Source organism: Scomber japonicus, chromosome 6 (genome assembly GCF_027409825.1).
Source record: "Scomber japonicus isolate fScoJap1 chromosome 6, fScoJap1.pri, whole genome shotgun sequence".
Classification (NCBI taxonomy): domain Eukaryota; kingdom Metazoa; phylum Chordata; class Actinopteri; order Scombriformes; family Scombridae; genus Scomber; species Scomber japonicus.
In genome coordinates, this window is record NC_070583.1 from 33,893,939 (window position 1) to 33,920,067 (window position 26,129).

Below are 26,129 nucleotides of genomic sequence, written 5' to 3' on the forward strand. Positions count from 1 at the left end.
ACCCTAAAAACAAGTCTCTACCTCTCCTTGTAATTTTCCACTGGTCTGGATCACCAGATTATTTCTTTCTTCCCCAACGGTGTTTGTTTCCAACCACAATGTATGGCTCATCTGTATATTCCCTATACTTTTCATTATAGTGATCTGACAGTCTTTTTATTTCTGACTATCCAAAGCTTTGTGTGCTGTCAAGTATTTCTACTCCCAGACATACAGAGTAACGGTGTACACACTATTTTTCTTTCAAATCCTATTTATATCAGAGGAGTAAGTTGTGGTGTTTCAAGCTCAATCCGTTGTCCAATTCATAAATTTGGATGTTTCATTGCAAGTATCGTATATTCTGTATACGCATGTTCACATTTTTAGTCGTCATGGGATATCCTTCTGAATGTACTAAATAGTTTAAGTGTTGTACGTGCATTTTGGATTTTTCTAAATTAATTGGTCCATATGGAAGTCCGTCTACTATGTCTTGTAATTTATCATTTTTTGTGCTAGAACGTCTTTACCTTTTTATGTTGGGGTCTTTTACTTTTGTGTTTTGGTCTCTTTTTGATTGAAGCGTCCGTCATTTTGGTTTTTAGTAGTCTTCATATATCGGAGTCTCGGTGTCCTGATTGGAATATTACATTTGGGAGGTGACATACAATTGTTTGTTAATTCCGTGAATTACTTTAATTGTCCAATTCATAAATCGCTCTTGATTATACCATAAGTAATTTTTTCATCTGCTGTTACGCGCAATATATTGTGCATTAATTGTTGGTCCTACTAATAGTATCCAGCCGGTTCCTTGACCTGACAAGAGGTGTCTGATTGGTCTGGTTGAAAACTCGGGAGCTCCACTTATAGTGGGTTCCATTTGGTGTTGAAAATCCAGTAACTGAGTTTAAGGATTTGGGTGTGGGTTTCTTATAGGCATTATTATAGCATTTTGAGCGTTTGTCATTTCTTTTGTCATTCTTTTTCCTCTCATTATACAGAGAGGATGTACCAGTCCGTCTGCTTTTACAGTCAGTGGTGGTACCCATGGTTCAAATTGGTTATCCAATCGTCTGGGACAAACTGTTAATTTATGCTTTTCTGATTCGTCATTCCAGCTGGCCATTATCATTACACAGTAGGCAAAACAAGAAGTTTTGTTTCTACAGGCATCTTTTTCCATTGAGATTGGCATAACTATGGGCAGTGTTTTTGCATTGTAGCATGCGATGTAGGTTTGATTACTTATTTGTCTAGTTGAAAACTTAAACCATTGGTACAAAATATTATTATTCCATCTGATTACTTCTGCTTGTTTGGATTAATGCAATGGGCGATTTTCATTAGTTCTCTAGTTTTAGCTTTTATCATAATTTTGTTGTACTTGAGGTTAGCATACTGCTGGGTTGAGCACATCATCACCACTTTCACTACTCCTTCTGTATTGCATTGTTTGTGAATTGGGTCACCTATTATTTTGGTGTTGTTCAGATCGATCAATTATCGCTTGGTTATGTGAAGCTGATTTTACGCATGTGAATTTCATCACTTTGTCAATTGGTATTATTTTTTTTCTACGGCTGACACTCCAATTGCTAATGCACATTCTGGCCATTGTCTTGTTTTAACTTTAGGTTCTAGTACCAAATTGGTTACCAAGTAATTTTATTTTCCAGTTGGGAGGCATTGGCCTTTTCAGGTTCATGCTGTACTTCTGTTGTCTCACTTGGGTCTCTGATCCTGCAGCAGTGACTTATATGGAACTAAACTTTCTTACCTTTGATTTTGTGATCAGTTGGAGTTGCTTAAAAGACTCTAAAGACCTTGTTGTCGGAGGTGCGTCCCACTTTCATTTGAACACCTTAACGTGGACCCAGTTCCCTGGTTTGATCTTCTACTGTGTACCTGGGATGTCTGCGTCTCTGTCCTTGGTTGCATCTTTCACCTGTTGAAATGTAACTTTTTGTATATATGCGTTTAGATGTTTGCAGAAAATTTCGTTGGTTTACTATTCAAGCAGAGGTCCATTATGGGGACCCTTTAAATAGGGAACCAGCATTGGTCTCCCTGTCATTTTTAAGCGTTATGCGTTGTTAAGCGTGTTAGTCTGTTAGTTTATGTTCGCATGAACACAAGCGCAAGCAGCAACAAATGCTTTTTCCATTGTATGGATTGATGGTATCTGGGAAACCAAACCTTTTAAAACTTTTTTCACAAAAAATTTAGCTACCAAATCTATCAATCATTACCAAGATGTTCCCTTACCTTTTAGCACATTCTGTCACATCTACGTATTACATCATCAGATGGTGAGATGGTCCAGTAGGTGGTGGGATGTGTGTGAGCGGCGCTGAAAATACTTTTATGTTATGGTGTGTACAAACATCACATTCTGCCAATGTTTTATCTACTGTTTGTGCCAAAAATGTTTTTTTTTATCAGACACTTTGGAGTCATGTTATCACCTCCCCCCTTGCGCAATGGCTAAAGCCATGCGCATTACAAATAACCAACTTCATTAACAAAATAGGTAAAACACAGTATGTGTGAGCATTACGCCAAAAGCATTTCTGAGGTCCATCCTGAGTAATTTTGATAGCACTTCTTTCAAACTTATTTAATTAATTCTTCATATACTTCTGCTTTGTCGTGGGCTGTTTTTAAATATGCTTAAGTAGTGAGAGGCTCATAGTCTTTTAGCAACTTAATAATGGGCCTATACAGGTACTAGGTGCAGCTTGTTTTGGTGGCTTCATCTGCCAAATTGTTGCCTTTGGCTGTGAAAAAGATTGCTTTTTTTTTTTTTGATGGGCTGCACATTTAATAATGACTAATGTTGTTAGAAGATGAATATCTTCTTAATAGTACTTGAATGGCTCCCCATGTATTACTGGTGCGCCATTAGCTTTTAAATAGCTTCTTTGTTTCCAGATGTTACTGTGTATATGACAGATTGTGTAGGCATACTATGAATCTGTATATACGTTGAGACGCTTGCCTGCTGCCAGTTTACATGCTGCAGTCAAAGCTTTGATGTCTGCTAACTGAGCTGAGAATGGTTGAGATAATTTAATCGCTTGGATTTCTGTAAAGGTGTCATCTGGCAGCAGCTGTACTATTGAATAACCTGCATGGGTACCTGTGGCGTCTCTAAAACAGGAACCATCAACCAACAAAGTAAGGTCTGCTGTTTATTGGTCGATTTTGCATATCTTTTTGTGGGTTCAGAAACACATCAGTGGCTTGAAGACAATCATGTGGTGAGCCTTTTACAGGTGTCACCTGCGTTGCTGGGTTGATAGTGTTGCAGCGCTGAATTCTTAATACTGGTGCAGATAGTATTCCTGCATAAGTACAAAACTGGGGCTGGTGAGGAGAGCATGTAATTGATAAGATGTATACAGAATAGTTAACATAAACTGCCACTGCCTGCCCCTGACAACAGGGTGTCAGACCTGTTTTAATGTTGTCCAATTTAGTGTTGTAATAAGCTAATGGTTGCTTACCCGTTGTAGTTTCCTGCATTAGACCCATGCATACATAGCCAGTTCTTTCTGCAATATACAAGTGAAATGGTTAAGCATAGTCAGAATCACAGAGTACTGGAGCGGTCTGCATATCTGTTCAGGGCTTGAAAAGCACCTTCTGCCTCTGCTGTCCAAAATGAGTCAGCAAAGGATTTTGTTGGACCTGCAGCTCTAATTATTCTTCTATGTGGGGCTGCTTTGATTACATAGACGCAAATCCACGGGTGACCATACCCTGCCATCCCAGGAAAAATAACATTTGTCCAATCGTTTGCGGCTTGGGAGCTTTGGTTATAGTTTCCATTCTACTGTCTTCCTAGCTATTGAACCTCTGTCTGGCATAACTGTAATTTGCCTCTACTGTTTTTGTGTCCCCCCTTTGCTAATGAAGTTAATAATACAATTGAATCTTTTTTGCATTGATCCTTGGTGGGGCAACATATTAGCAGATCATCTAAGTATTAAATTATTGTGCTCGCCATATTTAGGAGCTGCAAGTCATTGGCTAACACTTTGTTTAAAATAGAGGGGCTATCGACATAGCCTTGTGTTAACCGAATGTACGTATACTGTTGGTTTTGATGAGTAAATGCAAACAGATATTGTGAGTCTAGATGCAGTGGTACACTAAAAAATGCAGAGCATAGATCTATTGTTGTGTACCATTGAGCTGTTGGGGGAATGTTTGAAAGTAATGTGTGGGGGTCTGGGATGATGGGAGTGTCACCATCCACAATGGTGTTGATAGCACGCAGATCATGTATCAAACGATAATCATTTGAATGTGGCTTTTTAGTGGAAAGATGGGCATATTGCAAGGGCTCTGGGTCTTCATGAGCACTCCTGCTTTTAGCAGACCTTCAATGGTTGGTCTGATGCCATCTATAGCATGTTGTTTCAGTGGATATTGTCTTTGATGCGGAACTCTGTTCCATATTTAAGATAAGCGTGACGTGTGGTGCACAGTCTGGGACCTGGAACCACTGCTGTAATTTGGGCAGAAGGTTCACTGCTGCTGCTGCTCCTTGTGGTTCCACATATATGTTCAAACTGAACATATAAACAGGTTTTTTGTTGATCATTTCTTCCCAACATTTCTCATAGTCTGCGTGTTCTTGTGTTTCATCATACATCAGGGTGCAGTGTAACAGTGATAGAGGTTAACGCACTGCTCCCATCTGTTTCAATGTCCAGTTTCTCCAGGTCTCCCATTTTTGGTTCAGTTCTGATTTTGGAGGCCATTGGATCCATTATACGGCTGGTTATGTTAAGGTGTCGATTTTTTCCATTACTCGTACTGGCATTAGCCGATACGTATTATCACTTGGAAAGTCCACCTTCAATCCTTCTTGCATGCATATGATGTTGGCTTTTAATGGGCATAAGATGTCTCGTCCCAACAGGTTGATGGGGGTATTTATATATTTATATAACAGGGACGCTGTTATTGAGTTTCCTGTGATGAACATCGGTACAGGTTGAGTTAGGGGTATAATTTGTGTTTTCCCAGAGAAGCCTACGGTCTTGACAGATGATCCTGACAGGGGGAGTCTTGAGCCAGCATTTCCGATGCAGGAACAGGTTGCCCCTGTATCTGCCATAAATGAATGTTCTTGATTTTGTATCATTACTGATATTGTTGGCTCTTCTTGTGGTTGCATTGAAACCACTGGTGTCATGGACTCCATGTCAGGCTTCTTAGGGCACCCCTATTGCCACTCCTGGGCTGGGCCTATACCTGGATTGGTGGGACAGTTTCTTTGAATGTGTCCCTTTCCTCCGCACAGCCAGCATGTTGCATCTTCATGTAGGCCTCTGCGTTGTCTTTTTGGGGCCTGGAAATGGTCGTATTGGGTTGGTCTGTGCCCTTGCCCTCTTTGATATGAGCCGCCTCTTTGTATGGGTCTTCCTCTTTGCCTCCATTGTTCTTCATCCATCCTGGGTTGGGGTTGGTTCATGTGTCTATAGACAGGTGGCTGTGCACCAGGTGGTGCTTGTTGCTCATTTATTTGTGGAGCTCGTGTTTGGTTCTGAGGTGGGGGTCCTGTTGGGCTTGGCAGCGCCATTGCAGTGGTTTGTACTTGCTTTGTATTTAGTTCTTGTAAATGCAGCTGTGTCAGTTTTTCAGTCAGGTGTTTGCTTGCTTCTATTTCATCACTACAGGTGGCTTCAGAGGTTCTTTCCTTAGGCCACTGTAATCTTCCTGATGTGCATTCATGCCATTTTTTCATGAAGAGTCTAATCTGCTTATCATGATCTGGTTGCATTCTCACCACCATTGCCAATGGAGTTGACACACCTTCCCGTTTTACCAATTTAGCCCCCATGTATCCCTTTCCTGCTTCATCCTCTTGTCTAGAATCTTCTGACTGTCCTTCTTCTTTTGTTCTGATCCACACAACTATTTTGCCTGCAGTGACTCCTGGTTTGAGTCTCTTTTCTCGTGTGGGGTTATACTTCACATCCTCAGTGCCGTCTTCTGTTAATGTTTTGGTAATACTACTAAATTTACTTGTTTCCCATTTTACTTTTCTGGGGATGACAGTGATGTCCAGCCACGGATCTACTGCCCCTCTGTTTCTTCCCTTCAAGGTCAATCCTTCTGGAATTCCTAGAATAGGACTCAATGGGATAATAATTTTAGACATTGGATTATTACAGAGTTGTTCTAATATTGGTGTTAATGTTCGGGGAATCCAAATTTTCTGTAACACTTCTGTCCATGATACTGCAGGAAATTCTCTCTCAATCTCTACTAAGTTAACAACTTTGGTCAGGTGCCACAGCTTTCGACTGACTACTTGTTCAGTTTGCCATTGTTCTGCTCCCCTCTCATCAATGTAAGTGTGTTCAAGCCAAAAATGTGTTCTTACTCCCATGGTATCATTACTTCCGTCTGTAACACAATTATCATTTATTACACCTTCATCTTCACTACTATCGCTTGCTTCCATAATAGTGTTACTATGCCCTTGTCAGTATGATGTAGTCATTTAGGTGAATGTGTATGTGATTGAAGGTTGGTGTATGTGTGTCAAATGATGTCCCTTCAAGTCACATAAATGAGTAAGAGTGTATGATGTATGAGTGTGAGTGTGAGTGTATGTGTGTGTGTGCGTGTGCGTGTGTGTGTGTCTCAGGGAAACGTGTGAGTATTTACTATTCAACACGTCTGAGTGTGTGTGTGTGAGTGTATGTATGCTTGTGTGAGTGTGTACGAAACAAGTTTAAGTGTATGGTGTGTGTGTGCTGCTGTGGTGTCCGATTAAGACACAAACAAGTTTGAGTGTATGAGTGTTGTATGTGTGTGTGAAAATAAGTTTGAATATGTGGTGTGTGTGTGTGTGTGCGCGCGCGCGTGTGTGTATGCGTGTGTGTGTGTGGGTGTAAAACAAGTTTGAGTGTATGGTGTGTGTGTGTGATCTGTGTGTGTGTGTGCGTGTATGTCAGTGTGGAAGTTTGTGTGTGTGCGTGGTCACGTGCGGCTGCAGGTGCAGGGCACGTGTGTGTGTGTGTTTAGGGATGTTTGTGTGTCAGTGTGGATGTGTGTGTGTGTGAGATTCAAAAGTTGAAGATTGTGTGTGTGTGTGAGTAAATGTGTGTGTGTGTGTGTGTGTGTGTCTCTCAGGCCTGTGTGTGTATGTGCACTTCGAAGGCTTGCACTGGGTAAAAATGTGTGTGCGTATCTCGGGCCTTGGTGTATGTACTTGTGTACCTCAACTAGTTCTATCCAGGCCTGTATATGTGTACGTGTGTGCACGTTCAAGGTTTCCGTGAGCGTCGCAGTATGTGTGTGTATGTGAGTGCGTTCGTGTTCCAGGCCTGTGTGTGTGTGTGTGCATGAGCACAGGGCTGTACCCAGGCACGTGTGGGGGTGTGCGTATGTGTGTGTGTGAGCACAGAGGAGACCGAGCCTCTGTGCTGTATGTGTTTAGGAGAGGAAAAAAGAGTTTCTGTACAGGAGATTTGACTGCAGTCGAGAAAATGAGAACGGTAAAAGATATTATCTATGTCCATATACCATCACACAACCGCTTAAACACGTAGATTAGTCAAGACAGTTTCAGTACACAGATTTACACGTAGTTTATGTACAAAGCGTTCCTACGAATATCAAGAGTTTTAAACTTTCAACAAACAAATCACAAAGTGATATACGCTCGTGAATCAACCCGCGATAATCATGAGATCGGTCCTGATCAAATCCGTTGACAGCCCTACAGACCCACAAAGTGTTTTGTGCTGCTCCCGAGGGCGCAGGTTATAAAATAAAACAAAAACACTATGACTCGGCGGCTCAAACCACTCCAATCTCCGTCAATTCACGGCTTCATTCACACACACTCCCGTTCTATTCTTTCAAAATAAACCACCATGCATACACTGCACAAATACTCAAATCAAACAAAGCTTTATACACATTCAATGCTGTTAATTAAACACAATTTTATATACAAAACCGGTTATAACAAAATTATTATTATTACTCATTTCTACTCCTATGGTTATTACTTTAACACACTTATTATTTTTCAGCATGAAATATTTAGGACTTTTATTCTTTAATCTGATTTTAATTTGGTGCTGATTTAAGCTTTACCTTTTCTTAATTGTTATACCCGCTCGTCAGCGGTGATAAGCTGCTTCACCAAACCAGTAACCGCCCGCTTATTATTATATAAGCTGCTTCACTAAACTAGTAACCGCCCGCTTATTATTATTATTATTATCATAAGCTGCTTTACCGAACTGGTAACCGCCCGCTTATTATTATATAAGCTGCTTCACTAAACCAGTAACCGCCCGCTTACTTTCATATAAGCTGCTTTACCGAACTGGTAACCGCCCGCTTATTATCATATAAGCTGCTTTACTGAACTGGTAACCGCCCGCCTATCATTATTATTATTATTATCATTCCTTCCTTCCTTTTACTACTTCTCCCTACTTCTCCCTGCTCTCAATTCTTTCGCTCTTATCGCCCGCCAAAACCTCCCCCTCAAACACAAGGTCGGCGACAAGCCAACATACAACTTGCAAAATTTACTTTGTCTCAAAACTTAGAACCATCCACACTCTGTTCTGCTTGTAATATATTCAGCTAATAATCATGGACACAAAGACATACGAACATACAACACAGACGGGTGCATTCAGCTTTCCGTAACTCCCTTTTTTCTTTTGATGCTTTTAGCGGTTGTTGTTTTTTGTGTCAAATTAGTTCGGTGCGTGGGCCGTTATAGGTTCTTATCTTTTTGGGCGGACTCCCTTCACATCTGCTCACTCAGCGACTCAAATTTGCAGATATAAAAAAAATAGGCTCTGCTTACCTTATTTTCAATTTGTTTAGGGCCCACGCTGGAGCGCAGATGGAAAAGTTGTCCTCCCGTTGATAACGTTGGCCACAACGCGTCCCATCTGGGGTGCCAATTTATTGTTGTGACAATATTCGATAAGTTTCTCGTTGTTCAAAATATTGAAGTTCAAAATTAAATCAAATCAAAGATCATCAGGAGTCATCCAGCTGAATGCAGTTAGAGTTTTATTGTCGACAGCAAAACCCGGAATCACAATACACAGACCATGTCCATGCACCAGTGACACAAAGATAAGACTCTTGGGGAGTCTTTTTTATACTGTCAAAAGTTGTATCCCCGCCCATGTTTGGTGTACGTTTAACCAATCAGCTTTCTTCCAAAACATGATCTTACCCCTTGACACCAAATCTTGAGATGCCCTCACTGCAGGTGCATCGGCCTTATAAGGCCTTAAGTTTTGTTTTTTTCCCTACACAGCTGCTGTTTTGCTCAGCAGATCTTGGCGCAAGTCATGTCAAGGTCACCCTGACCCGTTACCTTATTTCAACTGCATTCGTTTTCAATAATAGTGATTATAATGATTATAATAATGAAAATGAAAGTAATGCATATTTCATTTAAACACATATATTGTAGTTTTCATACTTATTCAATCATAAAGTACTTATTCACTTAGTAGTTGCAGAATCACATATACTTCTTCATTTAACATAATGCCTTCAGATATGATCACCTTTAGCATACGATGGTCAACAATCAAGTACCCTTTTAACAGATACAACATTGTTCATTATTAGTAATTATCCCCTAAATTTTACACTACACTTCCTCCCTTTCTTCTTTCTGTCCTTCCTTCCTTCCTTCTTTCCTTCCTTCCTTTCTTTCTTCATTCCTTCATTCCTCCCTTTCTTCCTTCTGTCCTTCCTTCTTTCCTTTCTTAGTTCCTACTAAAAAAAGCTAATTTTATTCATCGACTTTGTGAGACTTGGTGAAACGTTGCTGCTAAATCTCATTACTTTTTACAGTGTGGCAGCAAAAGGCCGTTTGCCAGCAAATATCTTAATCTGTGGCACTCAAACCTTGTGTTGATCTAACTCATTAGCTCCATTATTACCCAGCCTGGGGCACAGAACTGGCACTCATCCTCCTCCTCCTCCTCCTCCTCCTCTTCCCTCCCTCCCTTCTTCCTCCTCGCACCTCTACTCATCCTCTATTCTCTCTGTTATCCTCCCTTCCTCCCCTCCTCCCTTCTCTTGTGTCCCACTTGGTCACTTAGCACCATCGTTCTTTCTCATCCTTCTTTTTTTTGTACGCTGGCACACACACCCTTCCCTTCCCTCCGTCTGTTATCTCTTCCAGGGAGGGATGGAAACAAAGAAAGAAAGAAAGAAAGAAAGAAAGAAAGAAAGTGAAGACGGATACACGAGAAAGGAAAAAGAGAGAGAGAGAGAGAGGGGAAAGGGAGATGAAGCAGATGTCTCTATTCCATTAAGAGAGTAATGAGCAGAGCAGAAAGTAGCCTCACACACACACACACACACACACACACACACACACACACACACACACACACACACACACACACACACACACACACACACACACACAGCGGGGATGTGCTGCAGGGTCCAGTTCTACAGAGCAAAGAGACAGCAACACCTGGCTACCTTTCTGTAAATCACAAATTATCTCTCCCTCTGCTCTCCTTTCATCCTTTCATGTCCTCTCTGCTCGTTTATTCCTTCCCTCCTCTTTTCAGTTTTGTTCCTCCTTTCCTTTTGTTTTTGATCTGTTCAACTTTTTTTTCTTTTTTCTCCAGAAGTGTGGATGTGTCAAGGGTTTTTTTTTTTTTTGGGGTCACAGCCCTTTTTACCGGCGTAGTATCCTTAGGCGTTACACATTTATATTGGATGATTCTGCAGCTTCTCGACTCTTGTGTTCAACTACAAAGTTCAGAGTGAAAGAGGAAAAGTTTTATGTCCTATATGTAGAGAGATAGAGAGGAAGTCTACATACTACATACTTCTATACTACATACTACATACTTCTATACTACATACTAAAGGACCAGATAGTAAGCAGACCGTTTTCACCAGGGATGTCAAACATGCGGCCCGTGGGCCAGAACCGGCCCGCCAAGGCGTCCAATCCGGCCCACTTTCCTTCCTGTCTTCTTTTCCTTCCTACTCTCCTGTCATCTGTCCTTCCTTCCTTCCTACCCTGGTGTCATCGGTCCTTCCTTCATTCCTCCCTTTCTTACTTCTTTCCTTCTTTGTTTACTTCCATCTGTCCTTCCTTCAATCTTTCCTTTCCTTCATATTCCCTTTTCCTTCCATCCTTACTTCCTTACTTCCTTCCTTCCTCCCTTCCCTCCTTCCATCTTTCCTTCCTATCTTGCCCTTCCTACCTTCCTTCCTTTTGCCTTTCCTTCCTATCACTTTTCCCTTCTTTCCATCCTTCTTTCCTTCCGTCCGTCCTTCCTTCCTCCCTTCCGGCCCATATGAAATCAAATTTGGCCCTTGAACACAAATGAGTTTGACACCCCTGGTTTACACTGTAGTAAACTACATGATTACCCACAATGCATTTGGTTCCTACCCGATCAGGCTGAAGCTGATTTCATTTTAGCTCTAACTCTGTAAATAAACCACTTTATCCACATTTCTAACCTTTTTAGGAAGAAAGTAAAGTAGCCCTTTAGACCCTTTAGATATGAATCTGAACTATCTGATCAAAGAATACGTAAACTAGACTTTCGAAACTCGACAGTCTTTAATATTTGGTACTACACAAGCATTTCTGCCTTCACTCATTCAACTGAGTCTGTGAATAAGTTTGTGTGTGTGTGTGTGTGTGTGTGCGTGTGTGTGTGTGTGTGTGTGTGTGTGTGTGTGTGTGTGTGTGTGCGTGCTCAAGAGAAAAACTGAGAGCCATTTTGTGTTTCATGCACCTACAAGACAGTGTGAATTAATGTGTACTTCAGTTTCTCACTCACTCTGTGTGTGTGTGTGTGTGTGTGTGTGTGTTTGTGCTTGTGTGTGAAATATGATTGTGCAATCCCAGGTGATTCACCCTCTTTACAATTTATGTATTTCAGCCGCAGCCTCGGCTAGGATCCTCCCAGATGACAGCCGGTATCCTATCCAGCCAAATAATCCCATTACACACACACACACACACACACACACACACACACACACACACACACACACACAAAGCCTCCTTGGCCAGGAGATAATACATAAAAAAACACATAAAAATTGCACAAAGAAGCACACACACACACACACACACACACACACGCTATCACCATGTAAACCCAACATCCCTCACACACACAAACACTTCCTCTTTCTTGTAGCCCCCCCCCCCACACACACACACACACACACACCCACACACACAGGCTCTCCTACTGCTGCACCCATCACTTTTCCCTCTGCTTCCTCCTCTCCATGCCGTCGCCTCTAAACACTCGACACATCATCGAGGACACGCTTCAAACAGTCGTGTCCCATTTCAGGGCCGTCGACTGTGAGGATAAAGATTTTTGGGGTAAAATGAAAAGACAAAATTCCCCTCAAAGTACCATTCAAGTATCACCTGAACATGCATTGGGATTTATTCCAATTCCAGATTCGTTAATGAGGACATAGCATGCTTTTTCTTATTTTTTTGTTTTATTCTACTGTTGTAGTATTTCCCAAACTTGAGGCAAACATATGTAAAAATGTTGCATCCTGAGCTCAGTTGCTACTAAAAGTCTTCTCAAAATGTTTATCTTTCTACATTTATTATTATTAAAAGCAATGCACAACAAAGGTAGGCCTCAATTATTCTGCATTTTCCGTTTGCTTATGTTATAATTAGGGCTGTCAGCATTAATGCGTTAATAGCGATTAGATTAATGCAATCCATTTTTTTAAATCGCATTTTAATGTTGCAAGCCTTTTTGTCCCTTCTACTCCCCCGTAGACGGCTCCTCTAGCTGTAGCGCTATGCTTTGAAGTGGCCTCCTGCAGTAAACCTACCGCGCTGATGGAAAGTAAGAGAGCTTACTGGACTTTTGAACGGCTTGTTTAACTTTAAAACACTTCCAGACGCTTCAGTTGACAAGTCAAAAGTAAAATGCAACCTGTGTCAAACGGAGTTTAACTACCACCGGAGTACGTGGAGTTTGAGTTAGCACCTCCACGCTAAACACCCAGGTGCAGCCAAGCCAGCCTCAGCTCCACCAAAGGACCATTTTGGAGTGTGGGAGTCGCAGCAGAGCCGTGATTGATTCCCAGTTAAGACACTCTGGTAAGAAATGCTTTACATTATGGGCTTAAAACTGCCTTGAAATGTAAAATAACAGGATTTTAAACATGCTATTCAAAACGCCATTAATCGCGATTAACTATGGAAATTCTGCGATTAATCTCAATTAAACAAATTAATTGTGGATCTAAAGGGCTACTTTACTTTCTTCCTAAAAAGGTTAGAAATGTGGATAAAGTGGTTTATTTACAGAGTTAGAGCTAAAATGAAATCAGCTTCAGCCTGATGATTTCAGCTCGGGTAGGAACCAAATGCATTGTGGGTAATCGTGTAGTTTACTACAGTGTAAACGGTCTGCTTACTATCTGGTCCTTTAGTGTGTAGTATAGAAGTATGTAGTATGCGGTTTCAAACACAGCCTTAGAGACTCACTTCCTGTATGTGCTGAACACACATGTTCAATACCACTTTGAAGGTTTTGTGTAAAGACATGTGATAAAAGCTGCAATTTGTAATAAAGAAAAGTCTATTTTCATTTAACACAATATGCAAATTACCTGCAACTTTATTAGAATAATGATAATCTGTTTTTTTTCATGTGACATTAATTATATAACTGATATTGTTTTGAGAAGGAATAAGTTAACATTTTGCTATGACGGTTGTTTCTTACAGAGGTTTATTCTTAGGGGGTCCCCAGAGACCCCCGTCAGTAGTCCTTGTATGTTAAATATGTTGGAGGGATGATGGTTAAATATTTTCAAGGATTAAACGCAGCAGTGAAAGCAACTCCTCTCATCAACGCAGCACACACACACACACACACACACACACACACACACACACACACACACACACACTCAAATCCTGCTTAATTATTACAGAGGACATTTCAAATGAGTTTCCTTCATATTTATCTTCAAAGTAAACTGCTCTGAAAGTGCTTTTTAAAATAAATAACCAAAAACCCTTCATCTATTTTTAGAACTCGTGCCTTGGGAGAAATCATAAGTTAGACTTTACTTGCCGTCACATAGTTAGTTGATATTGTTTCTAAAACCTTTACTGTCCACAATATTTATATGGATGCTGTCTATTATCTACATTTACTTCCCTCATCTGTTTGGGTTTCCTGATTATGGCTTTTGAACATTATAATCAACCTCAGGTAACACACACACACACACACATATGCGTTTTTACTACCTTGTGGGGACTCCTGACTGGGTGATGTGCCGTGGGGTCCAGCCTTTCTAAAGGGTCTAGAGCAGAGGGGTCAAACTCATTTTCATTCAAGGGCCACATACAGACCAATTTGATCTGATGTGGGCCGGATCATTAAAAAGATGTAAGAAAGGGAGGAAGGAAGGGAGGAAGGAAGGAAGGAAGGAAGGACAGGCAAAAGGAAGGAGGGAAGAAAGGACAGACGGAAGAAAGGGAGGAAAGAAGAACAGAAGTAGGAAAGGTATATGAAGAACAGATGGAAGGAAGGACAGAAGGAAGGAAAGGGGGAAAGTAGGGAGGAAGGACCGATGGAATGATGGAAGGACAGAAGGAAGGTAGGAAGGAACGAAGGAAGGAACGAAGGAACAAACGAAGAAAGGAAAAGGGGAGAGTAGAAAAGAAGGACAGAAGGAAGAAAGGGAGGAAGGAAGGAAGGACAGATGGAAGGACGAAAGGACAGAAGCAAGGAAGGAAGGAAGGAAGGAACGAATGAAGAAAGGAAAGGGGAAGGTAGAGAGGAAGGACAGATGGAAGGAAAGTGGGCCAGATTGCACCCCTAGACGGACTGGTTCTGGCCCGCGGGCCACATGTTTGACACCCCTGATCTAGAGCCATAATTTTAACTCCTAAATTCATCATAATTCTGTTTGAACAAAAAAATGACTTGAAATATCAAAAACTCTCACATAAATTTGAAACCTGAATTCTGCCCCCCTCGTTGGGACCCGTAATGCTAACGTCTATTAGCATACAAGCCAGGGGGCTAATATGGTAATACGAAGCTAACATGCAATGGAAAAGGTCCCCACCGGGGGAAATTCGTGCACTGCAGTACCGTTTGTGAACTCTGGGGTTCACACAAACTCAGGAAAACCAACCTTGTGGGGACCTTTTTTTTTTTTTTTTTTCAAAAAAACTGCACCAGGCCAATCGGGAGGCTGTTTGCTATTGATCCCAATGCTGGTGCCGATTTTTCCCGTGGAGACCGACTCCTGGTCCCCACGGGTTATTAATATGTCAGGTTTCGGTCCCCATCAGGATAGAAAAACCAACACACCGTACACACACACACACACACACAGGAGCTGCAAGCCTATAACTGCCACAATAAATGAATTAACATCTTCTCTGTTGGGGTAAAGAAATAAATGTGTCTGTGTGTTTAGTATGTAGAGCAGCTTACAGAGTATTCATATTGTGCATCCTAATCATCAAAGTCCTAACGTTCATTAAAAACAGGTTACACATGAGAGTTTAATTTCCTGATTTGCATTTGTACGCTATAAGTTGTGAGTGCCTGAAATGTTACTTGACTACTTGATGTGTGTTTTGTGGCTGGAATCTGCTGTTTGTAGCTGTGCTCGTGTTTATCATCATCATTCCCATTAATCCCAGCATCCTGAGAGTCTGTAGAGTACACTCACACACACACACACACACACACTCACACACACACACACACACACACACCAATACAAATGCTCATCAAATATTTACATACTGTATACCAGTGGCGGCTGCTGGTGGGTTTAATTGAGACTGTTGTATGTTTCATCTATGTCATAGAAGCAAAGCAACACACACCTGAAAAGCAATACTGTCTTAACACCTCACCCACCCAGGTAACAGAGCCCAAAAGTAACCCTCTTAAAGTCCGTGTAAAAGTAAGAATAAATATGTGTTCTGAGTTTGACATACCACAGAAAAGTGTGTTGTTAACCACCCTGCCAAATTTGAGTGATTAAAAAAATCGCCAAATATATGAAATTAGGCTTCAAAGTTGTGTAAAAATCAGCCTCTTTCTCTGCTCCCAAACGCTGTGGGCGTGGCCACAGAGTCCGCTGAAACCCCGCCCCCTACCAAGTGTCACCTGTCAATCAAAGTCACCACCTCTACCAGAAACATGGACGCTACGTCTGAGAGCTTTCTGCTGCTAACTCAGCTGCTAGCTCGGTGGCTAGCTCCACAGCTAACTCGGCTGCTAGCTCAACATCTAACTCAGCTAACTGGCTAACTGTATAGTATAACAGTAGTAGTGTGTGCTGAATGTATTTCTACCTCTACAGCAGCAGGGGCGGGTTTATGCTAATCACTAAATCCTGAACACAGAAATCTTGAAACACAGTTTGTGAAGCCTAGCTCCACAATTCAAATCTAAATGGTTGAAATGCAGAGCGTCCGACCCTAACCCACTGCTCCATTGACCGCCAGAATTTGTTGTATTATCCAATAAGCATCTTATCCTGGCTTGCCCCCCCTCCCCCCATCCCCCTCCCTCGAAAAACAAAAATAAAGCTGGTTCCATTATTAAACCATGCATCTTAATATGTAAATTGATTTGTGGAACATCACAGATGCAGCTATGATTATAGAAAGTAGCTGGCAGGGGGGGGGAAATCAACACTAACAGGCTTTTGTTATCAGAGAAAATTAATCCCAAAAGTAAAAATGTTTTCAAAGATGAGAATCAGAGAGAGAGAGAGAGAGAGAGAGAGGGAGGGGAGTAGGGAGGAGGGGGGGGGGGGGGTGCTCTGATTTTACCTGAAGAGAAAACAAGATTAGCTTTGAGTTACTGATCATGATTTGATGAGCTGGACGGCGGAGCGCTGGAGGTGGACAACAGTCTAATGAGATTGGCTTCAAGTCAAGTCTGCATCCATTTGATCAGGTGTATAGATATAGATAGACACACACACACACACACATACACACACACACACACACACACACACACATACACACATACACACACACATCCTGCCTTCATTGTTTTCTATGTAGCAGCATTTTGATGCCGGTCATAATTGGCTGACCTTCCTTCTTTCCTCTCTCCCTCTTACCTTCTTTTCTTCCTTCTTTCCTTTCCTTTCCTTTCCTCCCTTCTTTCCTCCCTCCCTCTTACCTTCCTTCCTCCTTTCTTTCCTTTCCTTTCCTTTCCTTTCCTTCCTCCCTCCTTTCCTTCCGTCTTCCTTCCTCCTTTCCTTCCGTCTTTCTTCCTTCCTCCCTCCTTTCCTTCCGTCTTCCTCCCTTCCTTCCTCCGTCCTTTCCTTCCTCCTCCCTTCCTTCCTCTGTCCTTTCCTTCTGTCTTCCTCCCTCTCTCCTTTCCTCTCTCCCTTCCTTTCTCCTTTCTTTCCTTCTTTCTCCCTCTGTCCTTTCCTTCTGTCTTCCTTCCTTCCTTCCTTCCTTCCTTCTTTCCTTTCCTCCCTCCCTCCTTATTCATCCCTTCCTCCCTCCCTCCTTTCCTTCGGTCTTCCTTCCTTCCTCCCTTCCTCCCTCCTCCTTCCCTCCTTCTTCCTCCTTTAGTTCCTCCTTTCTTTCCTTCTTCCTCCCTTCCTCCCTCCTTCTTCCCTCCTTCTTCCTCCCTTAGTTCCTCTGTCCTTTCCTTCTGTCTTCCTCCCTTCCTTCCTCCCACCCTCCCTCCCTTCCTTCCTCCCACCCTCCCTTCCTTCCTTGACTCGAGGACAACAGGAGGGTTAAACAAGCTGTAGGCTGAGTTGTTATTGCACATAAACTTTAACAAAGGGACGGATACACTCTCAGTGCTTTTATGGCTCATTGCAACCTTATGATGATGATATCTACAGTATGTTTATTAGATGCATTTATGGCTTTTTATTGCTTATTGATTGTGTTGACTACTGTTTGCAAACCAAATAGCTCCTCAGCAACAATAAAGACCATCCAATCCAATCCAATAATCCTATATATAGTTTATTGGTGATGGCTTCCTGTTTAAAAGCATCTTATAAAGCTTCCTCTTCTGTGTTTGTAGTCATTTTCTTTTCAGACATACTTTGTAGTTTACTCTGCACCAGAAGTTCAAAAGCGACCAGTTGTTTTTCTCCTCTTATAGAAGAGCAGGTGGGGGGGGGTGTTTGGTGCTTCTTCTCTCTCTCTTTGTGGTCTCCAATAATACCTCGCTCACAATGACAGGCTCTATCTACGGTCACTCTTCATGTAGGAGGCACAGCAGCAGGCCTGGCTGTCAGTAAAAGTAGATTGTGAAGGGACTCCCTGAAGGTGTATTCATATTAATCACACATTTCCACTAGTCCACACCTCCTGTTGATAAATAAGGAACAAAAAAAAAGCCTCTGTAATGACTAAAAGCAGGTCATGTCATCTCTGCTAAGATCACTGTCACCTTCGATGCTTTTGTTCCAACGAGAATGTCAGGTTCCAGTTTTTCTATTTCAGACTTTTCTTAAAAATACAAAAAACTAATGTATCACTGATTAATACACAATGTTGTCCTCGAGTCATGGAAGGAAGGAAAGGAGGGAGGAAGGGAGGAAGGAGGGATGGATGGAAGGAAGGAAAGGAGGGCAGAAGGAAGGAAGGATGGAAGGGAGGAAGAAGGAAGGAAAGGAGGGCAGAAGGATGGAAGAAGGAGGGAAGGAGAGAAGGAAGGAAATAAGGAAGGAAGGGAAGAAGAAGGAAGGAAAGGAGGGAGGGAGGAAAAAAGAAGGACAGGAGGGAGGAAAGAAGGAAGGAAGGAAGGGTGGAAGGGAGGAAGAAGGAGGGAAAGGAGGGAAGGAGAGAGGAAAGAAGGAAGGAAGGAAGAAGGAAGGAAGGAAAGGAGGGAGGAAGGAAGGAAAATGTTCTAATGTATCACTGATAGCAGTTTTAATACACAATAATATTAAAGGAGTCATGAGACGTGTCATGGTGAGATTGAAGGCTACAGGTAGAGGGTTGGTAGAATGATTGTTTCTTTTGTTTCTCCGCTGTCACCTTGCAGGCTTTTGTTCCAGTTATTATATTTCAGACTTTTCTTAAAAATACAAAAAACTAAACTAATGAGGGATGGAAGGGAGGAAAGGAGGGAGGACGGAAAGAAGGAAGGATGGAAGGGAGGAAGAAGGAAGGAAAGGAGGGCAGAAGGAGGGAAGGAGTTAAGGAAGGATGTTCAATGTTCAAAATATTTTAGATGCAATCTATTCTCAAGTCATGGAAGGAAGGAAAGGAGGGAGGAAGGAAGGAAGGAAGGAAGGATGGAAGGAAGGAAGGAAGGAAGGAAGGAAGGAAGGAAGGAAAGGAGGGAGGAAGGAAGGAAGAAAGGAAGGATGGAAGGAAGGATGTTCAACGTTCAAAGTATTTACAGTGTTAACGATCCCAAAAACAATCTATTTATAATGATTATTTAAAATTAATTAGGAGGCTACGTGAAGGAATGACAAGGACAAAGAAGAGTAAAGAAGGGGAGACAGAGAGAGAGAGAGAGAGAGAGAGAGACGGTGCAGGGAGGACGGCAGCGGATGATTTTTCAATTAGTCTTCCAACAAGAGCAGACAGGAATAAATTAAATTAAATGAAATTAAAATACATTAAAGAAGGATTTATGTATCACCGTTCATACATACACAATCAGCACAGTGTGTGACGACCTCGACTCTTTTTTCTTTTTTTGGCTGCTTGTTTTTATCTTTATGTGTTTTAAGTTGCAGGAGATGACCAGTAGTTGTGTTTCAGCTCGTTCTTTATGGGGAAACACCCGGACCACCAGTGTTCCCAGTACTATAATACCCCTTTTCCACCAAGCTGGAGCTGGAGCTGGTTCAGAATCAGAGCCTGACTAAGCACCGGTTCTTTGCTCCAGCCCCAGGCCTCAGAGCAAGCACCAACTCTTTTTTCTTTTTTTTCATCAATAAAACTTTGTTGACAATAATAATTCAGTACAAAAGCAATTATTAATGTACATTACAAAGCAATGAACAGCAGCCGGGGGGGGGGGGGGGGGGGGGTAATTCAAATAAATACAGTAAATAAAAAGCACAAATTATGTTTTGATAGCTTTCTTATTATTTGAGTCACAGATGCTCTGGATGTATTGTTCAGTTTCCCTTTGAAATGCCAAAAAACTAGCGGGGCTAACGTTTATTAGCCGGCTAGCGGGGCTATCGTTTATTAGCCGGCTAGCGGGGCTAACATTTATTAGCCGGCTAGTGGGGCTAACGCTACAGTCTGTGGGCTAACGTTTATTAGCCGGTTAGCAGGGCTAACGTTTATTAGCCAGCTAGCATGGTTAGCGTTTATTAGCCAGCTAGCAGGGTTAGCGTTTATTAGCCAGCTAACAGGGCTAACGTTTATTAGCAGACTAGCGGTGTTAACGTTCAGTAGCTGACTAGCGTGGCTAACTGTCATTTACAGAGGGTTAAACATTTGTTGATTGAAAGTACTATTTTTATCATTTTCTTCCAGAGCTGTCGTCTTCTTCTTCTTCTTCGTCTTGTTCTTCTTCTTCTTCTTCTTCTTCCAAAAAAACATACAAATATACACTTTAAATTAGAAATGCACCAAAACTGAATCGGCCAATACTGATAAGAATAATTATGATCAAATAGAAATACTGCTGCTCAACTCATTTTAAGATATTTACATAATTAGACTCATTTGTTACTCACATGAATAATATCTGTTTTTAAGCTAGTTCATACAGTAAGAGTTCACTATTAGTATAACGGGGCTCTGCATGTTCCAGCGTTAGCCCGACAGTCACACACAATGGAAAGTGAGATCTGGTTATTTTTATACTTCCTGCCATGATTTGAAGTCACGGTGACCATGACCAACATGGCACTTAGTCACATGGCACAATTTGTGGTTCTGATGGTTTTCTTCTATATTTATCTTTTACATAATACATATTATTGTGTGTGTGTGTGTGTGTGTGTGTGTGTGTGTGTGTGTGTGTGAGACGGTCCAGATGGTGTTATTGTGCCTCCAGCTCTTCTCTATGACCCCCCCCCCCCATGACTTATTTAATAGGTTCCATACTGAACCAGGTAGACACACACATATCCCCTCTCTCTCTCTCTCTCTTGCTCTCTCTCTCTCTCTGTCTTACACACACACACACACACACACACACACACACACACACACCTACACACACACACACACATTCAGGTGCATGGTCTAATTTGGTTGTTGTTGACAGCAGTGAGCATGCCTCAGTCCATCTGTCTACTCATAGTAACAGACTATATTTATATCTAACTGTGTGTGTGTGTGTGTGTGTGTGTGTGTGTGTGTGTGTGTGTGTGTGTGTGTTATTGCATTGTTTTTGGGGTTTGATAATGTTTGTGTGTGTGTGTGTGTGTGTGTGTGGCTAGACTGCTGTGCACTGTATACCCTGCGGACTATGGGAGGTCATAGGGGAGACCGATTAAGGTGGAAACACTGAAATACATGCACACATACACTGATAATGTTCACACCTCGTAATGCACAGTGGGATATAGGCTACGTGTGTGTGTGTGTGTGTGTGCATGCACAACTTTTTCAGTGCAACAGGAGGGCTTAGATTCAGTTATTTCCATTAATTGAATTTGGCCTTCTAACCTGTGATCAGTGATGGATTACTGCTTATATTTATGAGATTTATGGGGGAAAGGAGGGAGGAAGGAAAGGGGGAAGGAAGAAGGAAGGAAAGGAGGGAGGAAGGAAGGAAAGGGGGAAGAAAAGGAAGGAAAGGAAGGAGGGAGGAAGCAGGGAAGGAAGGAGGGAGGGAGGAAGGAAGGAACGACGGAAGGGAGGAAAGAAAGAGAGAAGGAGGGAGGAAGGAAGGAAAGGGGGAAGGAAGAAGGAAGGAAAGGAGGGAGGAAGGAACAACGGAAGGAAGGAAAGAAAGAGAGAAGGAGGGAGGAAGGAAGGAAAGGGGGAAGGAAGAAGGAAGGAAAGGAGGGAGGGAGGAAGGGGGGGGAAAGGAGGGAGGGAGGAAGGAACGACGGAAGGAACGACGGAAGGAAAGAAAGAGAGAAGGAGGGAGGAAGGAAGGACAGATGGAAAGAATGAAGGGAGGAAAGAAGGAACAGTCAAACAGACAGGGTCAATTTGACCCAGGAAGACGACAGAATGTCTTGTTAATGGATGCTGCTCAGACCTATTCTACTTCCAGAGAGGGACGCACCAATGTTGCTCCTCCTTTTTGAAGTAGCTCTTGAGATATTGGCAAAAATGATTCGGAAGTATAAAGAAAGTAACTTCTCAAACTAAGCTCCAGCCTGCAGATCTCACCATCTGGATTTACTTACCTTGGAATATTAGAATATCTGCAAATCTCAATCTCAATCATCCTTATAAATATTATTGTAGGAATTAAAACTGATCTGAGTTACTGGCTCTAAAATGTTCCCTTCAAAAAAAAAATACAATTCATGATATTAAAACCTCCAATTATTGATCTTCATACAGGAGCATGGGAGGAAAGCAAGAGTGAGAGTTAAAACACTTCTTATGGGGTCGATAACGTCATGCAACACGGTGTCCAATTGGTGTAACCGGTATTTTTTCATTAACCTTCCTGTTGTCCTCCCGGGTCAAATTGACCCCGTCTGTTTTGACTGTTCCTTCTTTCCTCCGTCTCTCTGTCTTTTCTTCCTCCATACTTCTTTCCTTCCCTCCTTCCTTCCCTCCTTCCTTCCTCTTTTCCTTTCTCTCTCCCTCCTCCCTTCTTTCCTTCCCCCTACCTTCTTTCCTTCCCTCCTTCCTTCCTTCCTTCCTTCCTCTTTTCCTTTCTCTCTCCCTCCTTCCTTCTTTCCTTCCCCTACCTTCTTTCGTTTCCTCTCTTTCTTTTCTTTTCCTCCTCCAGGGTATGCATTAGGGCGTGGCTACGTCCTGATTGACAGGTTGATTGACCAATGTCCTCGAGATCCAGCCCTCGCAACCATAGCAACCTCCCCGCTCCGCCCATGGCTCCGCCTCATGCCTATATAAGTAGAATCCCTGTTTTAATTTTTCCCAGCATGCACCTGAAATTTTCAAGATGGCGCTGCCTAGATTTGAAACTATTGGCTTCCGAGCAGCAGTCCACAAACCAATGGGTGACGTCACGGATGTTACGTCCATTTCTTTTATACAGTCTATGGTTCCATCCCATGAATTGAGATGCAGCTCTGGACTGCTGGGTGTCCTTAGTTAATCTCTGACATGAATGATTGGGGAAGGGGCAGAAGAGGCAGTGTGCCAAATAAAATAAGGAAGCTCCCAGAGGAGTATGATATCATCACATATACTCTAAACATATTAAGCCCTATCAGAAAGAGAGAGAGATGAGTGCTGATAATGAGCATCTGCTTCAAGAAAGACTATTTGGATAGGAGAAAGAAAGAGAAAGAGGGGAGATATGTAAATAAAGTGGATTTCGATGACACACACACACACACACACACACACACACACACACACACACACACACACACACACACACACAGAAGGTGTTAGTGTGTGTATGATAAGGTTTGAGAATGTGTGTGTGCATGTGAGTGGTAAGGATTGCTTGTGTGAATGTGTCAAGGATTATATATGTGCTTGACTGTACAGTATATGTTATAGTTGTTTGCACTGTGTGTGTGTGTGTGTGTGTGTGTGTGTGTGTGTGTGTGTGTGTGTGTTTGTGTGTGTGTGTGTGTGTGTGTGTGTGTGTATGTGTATGTGTATGACTAAATGTTGTCCTCCTTAATCAGTGAGAACAATTAAGAGTCTTCCTTCCTCCCGTCTGTCCTTCCTCCTTCTCTCCTACCTTCCTTCCTTCCTTCTTTCCTTCCTTCCTTCCTTCTTTCCTTCCTCCATCCACCTTTCTTCCTTCCTTCTGTCCTTCTTTCCTTCCATCCTCCCTCCTTTACTTCCTTTCTTCCTTCCTTCCCTTCTTCCTTTCTTCCTCCCTTCCATCCTTCCTTCTTCCTCCCTTCCATCCTTTCTTCCTTCCTCCCTTCCTTCCTTGATTCGAGGAAGAAGGAAGGAAAGGAGGGAGGAAGGAAGGCGGGAAGGAAGGTGGGAGAAAGGAAGGGAGGAAGGAAGAAGGAAGGAGGGAGAAAGGAAAAGAGGAAGGAAAGGGAAGAAGGAAGGAAGGAAGGAAAGAAATTCAAATGAAGTTTAAATAAAATTCAATTAAAATTCTTCAGTCCTTTCTTCCTTCCTCCCTCCCTCCTTCTTTCCTCCCCCTACCTTCCTTCCTCCCGTCTGTCCTTCCTCCTTCTCTCCTACCTTCCTTCCTTCCTTCTTTCCTTCCTCCATCCACCTTTCTTCCTTCCTTCTGTCCTTCTTTCCTTCCCTCCTCCCTCCTTTCCGACTGCTTATCTGGCGAAGCAAGGTAGCTCAGACGTGGCTTCTGAATGTGACTAGAAAACCTTTTTAAAGGGAGGCATCCAGGAGGGATCTTAATCTGAAGCCCAGACTTCACCTTCACTGGCTCCTTTTGAAGTGAAGGAGCAGGAGTTTTACTCTGAGCTCCTTCCAGATGTCTGAGCTCCTCATTGTGTCTCTAAAGGTGAAGTGAAGTCATTGCACTCGACAGCTGAAAGAAGAATGACATACAAAAAAAAAAAAAAGTCCTGTGCAGAATTGGTCACAATAACAGTTTAATATCTTTTTAACCCTCCAGTTGTCTTCGAGTCAAAGAAGGAAGGGGAGGAAGGAAGGAAGGAAAAAAAGAAAGGAGGGAAGGGAGGAAGAAGGAAGGGAGGAAGAAGGAAAGAAAGGAGGAAGGGAGGGAGGGAGGAAGGAAGGAGGGGAGGGAAGGAAGGGAGAAGGAAAGGAGGGAAGGAAGGAAGGAAGGAAGGAGGGAGGAGGAAGGAAGGGAGGGAGAAAGGAAAAGAGGAAGGAAGGGGGGAAGGGAGGGAGGAAGAAGGGAGGGAGGGAGGAAAGAAGAAGAAAGGAAAGGAGGGAGGGAGGAAGGACGGAAGGAAGGAAGGAAGGAAGGAAGAGGGAAAGAAAGGAGGGAGGGAGGAAAGAAGGAAGGAAAGGAAAGGAAAGGAAGGGAGGAAGAAGGAATGAAAGGAGGGAGGAAGGAAGATGGAAGGAAAGGAGGGAGGGAGGGAGGAAGAAGAATGAAAGGAGGGAGGAAGGAAGAAGGAAGGAGGGAGGGAGGGAGGGAGGGAGAGAGAGAGGGAGAAAGGAAAAGAGGAAGAAGGAAAGAAAGGAGTGAGGTAGGAAAGGAAGGAATGAAGGACAGAGGAAAGAAGGAAGGAAGGAGGGTGGGAGGGAGGAAAGGAAGGAAGGACAGGAGGAAGGAAGAAAGGGAGGAAGGAAGGAAGGAAGGAAGGAAGGAAGGAAAGAAGGAAGGGAGGAAAGAGAGGAAGGAAAGAAAGAGAAGGAGGGAGGGAGGAAGGACAGACAGAAGGAAGGAAGGAAAGAAGGAAAGAAGGAACAGTCAAAACAGACAGGGTCAGTTTGACCCGGGGAGGACGACAGGAAGCTTCAGCCGTCGTTGGTGAGTCCTGACTTCCTCCTTCCTGCCTCGGCGCTCTGAGACACAGTCTGCAGTAATTCTTTCTGTTTTGAAGTTTAATTAAAGCTTTTCCATTTGGTGTTTAAGTCATGTGTTGTCAGGCAGCTATTTTTAATCAAATATCCCCCAAAAGGAAATTATATGTTCTAATTCTCAAGTTTATTTGGACTGAATAAAACAACCAGTAATTATAAAGAAGAAAGTCACTGTAGGGCTTAACCGTCAAGAAAAGACAAAAACATTACATCAACTAAAAACTATAAAAAGGTCACATTTCAAACCCAAGGTGGGAGGAAGGAAAGGAGGGAGGAAGGGAGGTGAGGGAGGGAGGGAGAAAAGAAGGAAGGAAGGAAGGAAGATAAGGGAGAAGGAAGAAGGAAGGAAAGGAGGGAGGAAGGAAGCAGGGAAGGAAGGTGGGAGGCAGGAAGGGAGGAAGGAAGGAAAGGGGAAAGAAAGAGGGAAGGAGGGAGGGAGAGAAGGCGGGAGGAAGGAAGGAAAGGGGGAAGGAATGAAGGAAGAAAGGAAGGAAGGGAGGGAGGGAGGGAGGGAGGAAAGGAAAGATGAAGGAAGGGAAGGAGGGGAGGG

General features: G+C 42.6%; 1 long non-coding RNA gene across 1 annotated transcript in view; it reads left to right on the top strand.

Annotated features, from left to right (window-relative positions):
• Nucleotides 1-25,331, top strand: part of LOC128361037 (uncharacterized) — a 190,427-nt gene extending 165,096 nt beyond the window's left edge. The window contains exon 3 of the long non-coding RNA XR_008321544.1: nucleotides 25,307-25,331. This is a non-coding gene — a long non-coding RNA (uncharacterized LOC128361037). The remainder of the gene's footprint in view (nucleotides 1-25,306) is intronic.
• The last annotated feature ends 798 nt before the right edge of the window (nucleotides 25,332-26,129 follow it).